The sequence below is a fragment of the Tachysurus vachellii genome, chromosome 16, assembly GCF_030014155.1.
Source record: "Tachysurus vachellii isolate PV-2020 chromosome 16, HZAU_Pvac_v1, whole genome shotgun sequence".
Taxonomy (NCBI): Eukaryota; Metazoa; Chordata; class Actinopteri; order Siluriformes; family Bagridae; genus Tachysurus; species Tachysurus vachellii.
Window position 1 is genome coordinate 12,203,426 of NC_083475.1, and position 12,681 is coordinate 12,216,106.

Consider the following 12,681-nt stretch of genomic DNA (forward strand, 5'->3'; position numbering starts at 1 on the left):
ACACTGCCCCTTGCCAGTTGGTTGTTTTTACACGCATGTAATTCAAATGAATGCTAATGCCCGGCACTAGACATCTGCAGTCTGCCACCGCTGTGCTAAGTCGGCCATCATAAGCAGCAAATCTCTTCATTCCAGCACATGCACTCCAGTTTTTTAGGCCTGCCATCCAGCAACCTTGCATGAAAGCGAGAGAGTGCATAATTTCGAAAACTGTTTTGAATTTGACCTCCATCTTGACGCTACATGTAGTCATAATCACCTAGTCACCTCTGCCAGGGAAAAACAATGTTTCTATGTACTACACTCAAAAAGCTTCCTGTCCACAGGCAGGCACTGAGTCTAATATTATTCAGCTGTTTGAGTTGTTCTAGACTTACGTATTTGTGTACAGCATTGCTTTAGAATAATAAAAGAACATGAAGAATATTGTGCTTTCATAAATTCGGCTGTAATTTTAAATATGATTAATAATAAGATGATCTGCAATTCTTCTCTTGGTGATTCTTGTTTCATTTCTTGTGACTGAAAAGTTTAAACGTAACCTTTCTGTTTCCAGAGATGTCAAAATCCTAAGTCTTAAGTCTTCTACAGCCAGACATTTATTGCAAAGTGTGAACATTTAGAAAAATGTTTAGAGAACATTTAGTCAACGTTCAATCGTAAAAAGATAGTGGGGTTTCGCCTTTAAGTATGTAAACATTATGAAAATTTAGATATTGGAAATACATTAAGCATTTGCACGATGAATAAAAAAAACATCTAAAAATAGTATTCCTTTGGATCATCAAGTGATCATACTGAGGCAATTCAGTTCCTGCTTTATCCTGATCAGGATCTGTAAGCTATTTCGGGAATAGTGGAAGCGAAGTGGGAACACACTATAGATGTGATGTTAGCTCATCACAGACAAAGAAGGTAACCGGAGCTCAGGGAATCTTGAAGCTGCCCACTGCAACACTGCCAACTGCACCACCCTGCAACCCTAAATCTTAATGTAGCTCTAAATCAAAAATCCAGAGGATTCCTGAGGGACCTATTTTAAACATCCCAGTTAACCTGGACGAGAACTCATTCCTATGTGCCATGCTAATAATCAATTGTTAAATAAGTTCTGCACAATGCTGCTTTGAGTTTATATTCTACCTTGGATAAGAAAATCATTTCTTTCAGCCATCATGAGTTAACTATCCATCTACTACTTAGATTTGAGTAATCTGCTACAGGGAGAGTAGCCATTCATGCCTGCTTGGCTGTTTAAACATGGCTCAAAAATATAGGACCACAAAAGTAGCCTTGCTGCATTAGGCTGACATTTTTAAAGATGGCAGTTGACCGGGACAAGGACGTCGGCACAGTGCCATACAAATAGTTTCCTGCGAGGAGAAAGGTATGGATGTGCTCTTTTAATTTTTGTTCTGACTTATATTTTCCTTCATCTTTCTCTACTCTCCCACCCACTAGCAGTAAATACCTTTCACCCATCACCCATCACTGTGACCTTGTCAGGAAAAACAAATTAAGGGGCCATTCATTATGAAGTGGGATGCTTTGTTAGTGCCCATGTGCCTGAATGACAAGTGCAAGGACGGCTCTCTCACTCCATCTTTCTCTGGCTTAACTCGGCCCCTTCAATCATCCTATAGGCATCTTCAGAGGAAGGTCAAACAAAGCACATACATTCACTTTTAATATATCTTTTTAAAGTCAAATATAGCAGTATTACGCACAGTACATTGTAATCTCACAGTTTTATCAGGAACAAATTCAATTCTTGAAATGATTTTTCCTTCCCAGGCAACTAAGTTAACCAGTGGATGTCCATGCAAAGAATAGTAACAGGCTGAATTCATGTTTATTGATGAAGGTAAATCCTCATCTCTGATATTTGGTCACATATGAAAAAGAAAAACTGCCAAAGGTGTGAAGAAAGCCTTAGTGTGTCTGTGTGTGTCTTAGTGTGAATGAACTACTTTATTATCCTTGCTCTATGTCGTCTTCTAATTTAAAGACTTTATTCACAGTAGTGTATAACCGGATCCAACCTTGCCTTCTTGTATAAAATATATTGTCAAATAGGAAACAAACAAAATGCAAACAACTCCCCAAACACGCCAAGACACTTATTTGCTTGTTTGTGAAAACAAAGATTTGATCACACAGAGAGCGCTGCTGTGACTATTGATTATCGTGGCGTCCGATAAGGAAGTGTGTCTGTTAGTTAAATGTGTCTAATTATGATGTTTTAAGACACTAAACAGAGCATTAGCCTTAGCTGGGAAATCCTGAGCACTGATGCAGTTGGATGCATAAGAGAAATAGGAAAGGAGAATGCTGAGGTCCACAGAGAGCAATGCAACCTGCACTAATGAAAACTATCACTTCCCTTTCAGTTTCTGTCACCCTCTTGCTCCCTTCCTGTAAATCTGGATGAAGCGTTATTGCAATATAAAGATGAATAACTCAAGATGGTCATCTCTCATGCATTTTTAATCAAAAATTATTCACTGCTGATGGTTGATTTAAGAGTGCATTTAGTTCTGAGGGTTTTTTTTCCCAGATTCTGTCGGCTGCTTCACTCGATGAACGTACGTGTAAACGTACGTAACGTACGTGTATAGGATCTACTCATGTTTTATTTTCTGTTCACAATATTTCAAAATACAGTAAATTTGAGCTCAGCCATTGTGCACTGTTTCATGACATGCTGTCAGGGTTTGAAATGTACTTGTCAAGTTCTCAATAGCTAGTGAGATTCCAGACTGAATGTGCAGCAGTAAGAATTCAATGGGTTTTAAATAACCATTGCAGATCTTGTTTTTTTTTAGCTTGTCTCCTCCAACACTCACTATCCAGCCCTTCCACGTCAGGCCACATTCCCATCGAGGAGCAATAGGAAGCTAAACACCTGAGTGCACTCACACAAAAACTCCTTACGTAAAACATCCCTGACAAGAGCCCTGGGCAGTCTGGATTTGTTTAAAAAGATTCAAGCTTGCCAAACTTGCTAAGGCTACAAACCTTGTAACACTAAACCAAGATTGCTTCCTGGTTTATCGGTTTTTCTGGAAGGGTGTCATCTAAGTGCTGTATGTTGATAATATATGATACACCGAACTGTTCAGATTTATTTAAGAGGTTCATCAATTTAGGTCCATCTAACTGGGTACTATGGGTGTGATTTTAAGCACAAAGGTCACCTTCCTGTGTGCCAATTTCCAGTGTGTAATTTGGACAAGCTCAATAGGCATCAAATAAAATAATACGTTTTATGCTCTCTGAAAAGTAGAGATGTTAAAGGAAGCGCACTCTGGAGTGGCAGTTTATTTACTGTGACACTCACTCTCTCGCCGAGGTTAAAGCAGAACCATAGCATGCCTATTAATAGCACGGCTGCCTCCTCTCCAATTCTAGGAGACTGCATACGAACCATGCCATCTTCTGGCTGCTAAGCTGTAGCGTGGAAAGGGAAAGCAGGTCTGGCAGCATAAGTGCATCCTATAGCGCCAGGTCACGGTCCACACGCTCCAAACGTGTCTCAAACAAAATCTGTGCAAACTCACGTGGTTCCACTTTAACATTTAATATAGCATATATATGCAATTCTGTTATAACAAAAAGTTCTGTAATTTCAAAGACTATGTGCTGTTAGAGGCCTGAATTGTTACATTCAATAAAAACTAAAGTACTTACAACGTAATATGATGAGATGGCTTGGGTCCATGGAAAGCCATGGGAGCATCAGATGTTTTGTCGAATAGTCGGTTATATCCGTTCCAGCAGCATGGGGAAATTCCTTGGAAAGTTCCAGATGAAATTGCATCTATTGCCCCACCTGCATCCTGGCTCTTCTCCCTTATTTTTACCATCTTTCCTCCACGCATGGGTCTGGGTAATTATCTTCCTCGCTTACATACAGTTTGATAGCCAAGTGATTTTCACCCAATGCATTCTCTCTAATCTTAGAAACGCCTCATCAAAAAAATTCTCCTTCCTTCTCCTCACACTTTCCTTTCTGCCAACAACATGTGACTCACAGGAAACCAGTGAGGTCACATTAACTCTGATGGGAACAATGATGAATAAAAAGAAAGAAACACATTCTGAGAATAGTGATTCATGTGATAATACTCACGTCTAACATGCTGTTAGTGAGTCATATAGAGAAATTATGAGCTATAGTTCTGAATTCATACTTAAAGCAATCGGTGTGTTTATGAAATAAGTACCTCATTACTCCAGAACATTGTTATAAGATTCATTTTATTTGAGTACCGCTATAGAATTAGACTCGGATTTGATTATCCTTGTAGAATTAAAGAAAGAGCATGCTAATAAGCTGCAGCTCTCCTGGCCATTAAACTTTTACCTAGTGACATTTTAAAATGGCAAATGCTATGTGCATATCAAACTGTTCCTCAAAGTAATAATCAACCTCGTGTGTTTTTCTGTTGCCTAAAAATCTTTCTGGCCTTTCATGCCATATTATTGGCTTCTCTGACTTAATCTCATCCATGTGAAGGACAAAGAAAGAATTTTTCATTTTGTGTTTTTCAGGCTAGTCCTGATTTATATATCCATGCATAGCTTTGGTGAAAAGGGCAAGACGTTCAGTCTGTGGCACTCTGTGCGCTCTCGTATTATTGGTTATTCTTGCGCCTCATTACTTCATCCCAGCAAGTGCGCACCAGGTGCCTGAGCATAAGTCTACGGAAAAAACGATGAAGGCTTCAAAGCCGTTTACGTTTCCCTCCGTGTACTATAGTGAAGAACTGTTAGTGCTGCGTATCCACCCTAAACATCAAAGTTGTTTCTGCGCTAGGACAAAGATGTTTGTGCCTTTGAAGTTCCCTATGAAGTCAAGTGTAGTGCTGTCTGATGGCGGGTGTGGTCCAATCTTTCTGGAGGCTTCTCCATCTTAGTATGAAATCTACATCAAAGGAATATTGCCTTCATGCTGGCCATAAGATTTCTGCTTACCAAAGATTGTTTCAGGAATAGTAGCAGCAAATGTGACTGTGCCTCTTTAGAAAATCTTTGTCATGCATTAGAACAATTCTAGTGATTTTTTTTTAGATAAAGTGAATAGATGTATTATTGAAAAACAGACCAAAAGATATTGAATTAAAAATATTTCTCTACAGCATTTCAATTAACTACAACAGAATACGTAACTAGGCTGAATTAAATAACATGTTACTCTACAGGGTTTTTTTTTACCGCTTCCACACACTGTTGTGCAGAAATATATCAGTGTAGTGTGGATTAATGGTCTAATCACTGGGACATGGATTTCAAGCCCTGATTTATTCAAATTTTGTTGACTCAAACTCAGAGTAAAGTTCAATATCCAATATAGACTCTTTTTTTTTTTAAATCAACTTTCAGCACATTTGATGTGAACCAAATCTGAATGGAAAGACTTGCTATACAACAGATGTTTAAAGTATATAATGTATTCTTCTGGGCCAAAATAAATAGTTTTTATGAGCAGTTATATACATAACTAGCTTTATAAATAATATATCACTTATAAGCTACTTGATTCAAACAATTTCATTAACTGTCATTGCCACAGCACGCTTCATAACACAGACCAACTAACTGATAATACAATTTCTTACCATTTTTTTTTATTTATTTTTTATTATTTAAAAAATAATTGATTATTTTAATAATTATAAAATATCTATACTTTATTTATATTTGAGGTTTATCATTTTATGAATATTATTATTAGTTACATAATTATTATTACATTTTATCATTAGTAGTATGTGGACAAATTCTGTCCACAGCCCACAGATTTAATACACAGTGCATCATCTGAATCTAACGTATCTAAAATAACAGAACATTATCTGGAGGATCCAAAAAAGATCTCATTGTCCTCTAACAGCTGTGCAGATGTCCGATCCTGATAGATATTCTGTACAGCTGACTGACAGTGATAATTGTGTGACACTTTATCACATCCTTCCCAGAAATAAAAGGTATTATTCATATCAAGTGTGGTTCAAATTCAAATTTATTTGTATAGCGCGTTTAACAATGAACATTGTCTCAAAGCAACTTTACAGAACATAAACATAAAACAAAACGTTAATATAAAGATAATATAATACAAAAGTTTAAGATTAGTATTAGACTTATATTTAAATGTGTTTGTATTTATCTCCAATGAGCAAGCCTGGGGTGACTGAAGCGACTGTGGCGAGGAAAAACTCCCTTGTGAAGGATCTATGTTGCTACACAAACTAATTCCTTTCCACTCGATTCTGAACCCTAATGTAGTGTTTCTTAGGCCATTTTTCATGGCACTGTTTATGTCGCTGTAGCTCTGATTAGGAAGGATTTTAAAAGATTATATTTTGGGCGCAAAACTAAAAACGCATTATCTGCATTAAAGCAGCGATGCCTTGAGCGATGGGAGAGATTGGGGAGGAAAATCAGATGGCAGAGGGATGCCAGGATTAGATGAACAGAGGCGCAGCCCTGACAGCTCATCAGAGCTTAACAGAGACCTGATCCCCACCAACACCTCCTTCAGGCCACAAATATCAAAGATCCCAAATCGAAATCTTTAGTCTACCAGACTCCCCTACCAATAGTGCACCAAAGCTAAACGTTTAAGAAAAAACATACACATTCAAGTTACCTTAATGGGCCAACTTCATATAAAATAAGAACAATGATCATGGTTAAAATCTGGCTACTCTGTACCCACTGAAAACCTGTTGCCATTTTTTTCCATTGACCAAATGTGCTGTGTATGCTTCCTGAACCCAGCTCTATGGGAGGCAGCTTTATTTGGCACCGGCTGCTGTGATGTAACAGCCTGGCAAGACAGGAAGTTGTTTTGGCCACAACCAGGAACTCTTTGTCTCCAACATATTATACCTCAGGATATAAATAATCAGGGCATCATGGGATGTGCTTGTCCTCCCGTGTCTGCCATTGCATGCTTTGCCATGGTCTCATCTTGGTGGTGGTACATGATTCATTCAGAGCTCTTGGCAAATCAGGACGACTCCCTCTGGACCTTTTGGTAAACAAGGTCAGTGTAGCACTGGTGCTGCTAGAAATCACCCTCTGCTTTTCATCAGGGACAGGTTTTCTTCTTTGATTCATGACTAGGTAATAGACGACTATAGTGTCCAAGTCCATCTTAGTTCTCAGTTCTTACACAGACCTTCTTCGGCCTACCTAGTAGTCTCAAATCGTATTGCTGTTAATTCTACCATGTCAATTATCCATAAGCATTAACTCTATCTGGATAGTTGGAAGTTAATTTATTTAATTTACATATCATATGTAGTGTTGGGAGACTGAAATATCCCACGGATGTAGCACATAGGGTTAGTACACAGCTCTAGCTCTATTTAGCTGTTTCTGTCTTCTATGGAACCATATTTCTGTTTAATATGACACAGTACGACAACTTTGAAGCGCTAAAGCGTCAAAAGCTCGTTATATAGACTGGACAGTGAAAGCCAGAATTCAGGACTGCAGTGCAGTTTAGCACAGAGAGACTGTGGAAGATTGGATTAATGATTGAGTTGTAGGTCGTGGCAATGAACTAAGCGATCACAGTACGACAGACTTGAATCTGAGGAAAGATGCAGGAATGATACCCTGGAGCTTATCACATTGCTACCTAATAAACCTTCTCAGCAATAGTTTCCTCAGAACAACCACGGCATTCCACGCTAAGTGAGTATAGGAGAGGTTGAATCAGCTCTTTTGTAGAAAAAAAGACCTCAGAGACCAAAGCAAAAGGTATTATGTAGCTTTAGGGGACTATATGTTGTGGGTAAATGCCTGCACAAGTGTGAAATTACAAAACTATAATGCAGTGTTTCATGTACCTTCTGCACCTTTTCGTTTCTACTCCGAGATGAGACGGCAGGTGCAGCTGACCTAATAAAAGATACCAGACTGCCTCGCAAACACTACAGGTCCTGTTCATGTGGAGCACAAACTTTGTATTTGTGTCTGAGGGGGAAAAAAAGGCTCCAGCAAGTCCAATCAATTTTTAAAGAAGCTTTGAAGTCACTCTCCAGTTAAGCACATACAGGATGCTACTTTCTGTTCTTAGCCTTTCTAAAACAAGCAAAATAAAGTCTTAGAAGTTAATGCAAATGAGATGTGTGCCTGCAACATGATAAACCCAACTCTCCTCGCTAACATCATTCCAAGCACAGAACATCCAGTTCAGAATCGCTACAAAGCTTGAATCTAGCTCAGTAAAAACATAACAGAGAGAGTGATTGAGTTTCTCTTATCAGAACATAAATATTGCCCCACATTTAGACCCTTAATAATCAAAACAGGAAATACACCATTAACCTGAATAAGATATCTTTCTTTAGCCCTCTCATCTCTTCTTTTGCTAAATGAAAGAAATGAAATACACATTTCCATGATGTCTGTACAGCAGAGCATTCTATTGTTTGTGGTAGAGGAAAAAATCCTTGACAACTACTTCCTCACCCACACACTCTGAAAGGAAAGAAGTGCAGGGAGAGAGAGAGAGAGAGAGAGAGAGAGAGAGAGAGAGAGAGAGAGAGAGAGGGAGGCAGAGAGAGAGTCAGAGAGAGAGAGTCAGAGAGAGAGAGAGAGAGAGAGAGAGTAAATAAAAGTACACTTGAATGACATTAACGCACTCCACTCTCTCACAGCCTAATTTACTTCTGAGAGGCTTCAACTGTGATCAACTGACCAAATCAAATGCTGAGATGCAATATATATATATATATATATTTGCCTGTTGTACAGCCATAACAAATGAACATTTTGGAAGCATAATAGTTCATTTTATAACTTCATATTCCATCAAAAGTGCTGATTTTGAAACTTGCCTGAGTCGTAGTGAGACCAGATCCTGACAGTCATTAACTTAGCATGAAGATATTAAGGCCTCACTTGAAGCAGGCACTGCTTCTTTTAATTACAGCATGAGGATTTCTCTCTTCTTCCGTAATTGTTTCTTTTTTTTCCCTCAACATCATCCTTCTGCCTTGTTCCTAAACTCTCTGTACATCATGATATTCCAGCAAAACGTGGCCATTCCACTCATGATTATATTTCAATTCAATTGTGCAAGAAATGGATTCCTACCGTTCTGGTCCTCAGAGAGAAAGAGGGAGGGAAGAGAAAGAAGAAGAAAAAAAGAGGTTCCCTTTTGGGAATGAAGGGAAAGAGAAAAGAGAGAGGGAATTGCTGACAGACAGATGAAGTCATCTTTGAAAGTGTTGGCCTGCTCTAATAAAGTAATCCTATAGTTCAACTAACGTGATCTAATCTTGTTACCTTGTTACTCTCCACCCAGCAAAGAAAGCCACCGTCATACAAGGGTTCAAACAATAGAGTGTTGATTCAGGCGTTGGTCTTAAATCAATTTTCGATTTCAGATGTTCACAACGCTACAAAATTACCCCATTTCACTCTGATGAAAGCTTTTGTGTTTCTCGGTGTCAGCTAAATTAAAAAAGGTAAAACTCGACAGTCTCTCACAAAAAAAAGTCAAAAACAGAATCAAATTAGCATCCATAAAATTATCCTTGTGGTCTCAAAGAATGAACAGACAACTTTGTGTATTATAAAGTCACTGGCACAGGTGTCCTTTCACGTATCATTATGCTGTGTCGGCTCTGCTGGCTCTTGTCACGGTGTTACATGCACTACAGTAGTACAGCATTTTCATTTCAGGCCACAATCTGCTGAGCTCAGTGCAGCTACTGCCCGACATCAGCAGGTGAAGTAGGGTACCGGCACAGCAAGCCGTGCATTGAGATCCTGTCTAATTCAATCAGAACTGTAGTGCTTCTAACAGACCCCTTTAATTAAACATGTCTCACACACAGACGCTGTAATGTACAGGGCTTTATTATCTCCCTGCGACAGAAATATGACTTTTGTGAGAGTTCCTTCCATCTTATTAAGGAGGAATTCAGGGTAGTAGTAAGGGGAGAGAAGAAAAATGAATAGCTAATCAGAGAGAAAAGTCAGAGAGATCAATTTGATTAAAGGATTAAGTCAAAAATGGTGAAGGTGTGAAAGTTGTTTTGTGCCGTCGTTAAGAAGGCAACGTTCTTCCGAATGACGCCGCCTTCATTACTGTCAACACAATCTCAGGAACAAATAGGAACCAGCAGGAGAGCAGAATGAGAGAGATGAGGAAATGAGAGCTCCGTGTTTGAGGATAAAGTGTGTTGGCGTGCTGACGGTGCGAGAGTGCTCAATGCTCATGTTAGGGGCTAATCTGCTGACCGCAGGCATCCTATTGGTCTCTGACGGTCAGTGGGCTGCAGGAGCACTGGGTTATCAGCTCAGTACGTGGCTCCAAAATACGATCAAGGAGAAGTCAATATGGTCGCCGTAATCCCACCGCTGTGGCCTTTACTGGCAGGTGATCAGAGCAGCTCCTGATTCTCATCTAAAAACAACACGGATTTAAGTGCTCAGGCACTGCTTTGGTAACAGGACAGAAGATGAGGCTTGTCTTTGAAATGCTTGTGTGTGTGTGTGTGTGTGTGTGTGTGTGTGTGTGTGTGTGTGTGTGTGTGTGTGTGAGTGTGTGTGTTTGCTTGCTTTTGTTGCTACTGTGTTGTGAAGTTTAGGAATAACACCAAGGTTTGTGTGTTCCTGTTCACTGACTGATAAAGCTATCCTTTTGCAAGCTACTTCACTTGTGTACCTCCTTTACTCCTGACCATATGTGCATACAGGAGCAGTCTGTGCTGGCAGAAAATGTGCTAATACTACATAAAGCCTTGAAAAGGAAAAATGGTATTCATCGATTCAGCTGAACTCAGTCATTCTGCTGATGGCATGGTAAATTGGAAGAGAGAAAGGCAGAGCAGAGTTATGCTGTTGAAAATAACTAAAAGAGTGACTGACTTGCTTTGTGTGTGTGGAACCCGCTGTGAGAGAATTCGTTGCTACGAGACTCGGGGTAAGAAAAAGAGGCTTGAGTAAGTTCATTAACTCCAGGCTTCTGAATAAGCCTGTTCTCCATGGGCTCTCTGGTCACCAATCTTTTGTTCCCGTCAGCCTTGGTAATTACTATAATATGTTAACCCATTCAACCAGAACACCTTAAAAGACTCTCAGAAATGGCTGAATTCAGTCCAGGGATCATTATTGCTTTATACTGCACTGATTCAGCATTTTCGAATCTGGCTATCATTTAAGTGCAGAACTGAAAGTGTAAGTGTTCAGTAACACTCCACACACAAAAACTCCAGTTTAGCTCTCTGGTGAATCTGTCATGGGGGAACGTGTGAACTTTAAGCTTAATATCAGCCGCAGTTACCATAGGATACTGCTACTTAATTAAATGTGGAGGATCTTTTGCAAATATCAATTTTGCCAATATAATCGTACATGCACAGATTTTTGTGCAAGTAGAAATCTGAAACAAGCAGTGAAATGTTCTATTCTATTCAATATGACTACTGAGAAAACATCATATTTGTAGCCTAGTTTTGTGTGTTTACTCAAGCTTCAATGCTCGGCTTCAAATGGAAGACAAATATAAAGTAGAAGGTACTCCGGGACAAATTTAAAAATTATTATGGCAATTTCCAAAGCCGTTTGAATATGAAAATCAAAGCCTTTTCTGTCCCTCTAGAGGATAGTTTCTAGCCTAAAGTGAGTGGGGAAATATCTGAATTGTTTGAAGCGTATGCTTACCTCGCTTGCTTGATAACTTAAGGCAGAAAAAGGAAATATTATAAAAAGATTATGCTAATCACACAGCCTCTATACAGCTAAAACATTTCATTATGTGCAGTCTGAAAAACTGTCTACTGCATCAGTATTTTATCTTTTATCCAAATCGTACTGTAACTTTCGCTCCTGTAGTGTGGCTCACTACTGTTACTTCTGCACACTAATATGGTCCACAGAAATGTAATTAATCTTTATGATTTTCTCCTGACAAGCCCGAAGAATTTGAAATCATATTGGATGAGGATGTACCATTGTAAATAACAAGCAATCCACAGATGTCTAGTTATTGCCAGCAACAGCTGTTCTTTCTAGATGAGTTGTTTTGCACTAATGCTCAGCTTTAGTCGGTTTTTAATACTCTTCTCTCTTTCTCTGTTACTTTCCTCTTTTATTTCCAAGATGTCGAGACACAAAAAATCTTGGCCAAGCCTAGATCATCTTAATATTAAGAAGGTTAGCCTTGCCGTCTCGCTGTTTCCTGTGACAGAAATGGCACATCACTGCATCCTGCTCTGCTTCACTGTGTTACGTTTGTTCCTACTGCGAGAACGAGTGTCAGACGTCTAAACTGCAGAAATGTCCTCTCGGTTTCAAATTGTCCTCTCAGTTCCGATTTGGAGCACAGCCCTACACCAAACAGCCGTTTCAGATCCAACCTATTAAGGCACTGGAGAGAAAATGTTTTCTAAATGACATATTGTAATGTTAATGTGATCACAGTACGACGCTTAACATTAGTTAAAGCCCTTTTTATGCGCTAATATTCTCTATGCATGAAGTTGTTTGACTATTAAAACTTTATAAATGAGCAATGAAGACTAATGCGTTGCGGTCCTATTAGCCAGACCGGGTGTTTGCAATAACCATTAGCTTTGACAGCTAAACAATATCACTGATATCACTTGAAGAGCTGTTCTGTTGAGCGTATTTATTGTATTAAATAAAAGT

The 12,681-nt window shown here is 39.1% G+C and overlaps 1 protein-coding gene across 3 annotated transcripts in view; it reads right to left on the reverse strand.

The window, feature by feature from the left end:
• Positions 1–12,681, reverse strand: part of phf21b (PHD finger protein 21B) — a 64,276-nt gene that overhangs the window by 42,612 nt on the left and 8,983 nt on the right. The window contains exon 1 of one of the 3 annotated variants that reach the window (XM_060889962.1): positions 3,691–3,911. The exons of the other annotated variants lie outside the window; for them this stretch is intronic. The gene's annotated coding sequence lies outside the window, so the exon portion shown is untranslated. Of the gene's footprint in view, positions 1–3,690; positions 3,912–12,681 lie in introns of those variants that run through there. 3 annotated transcript variants of the gene reach the window in all.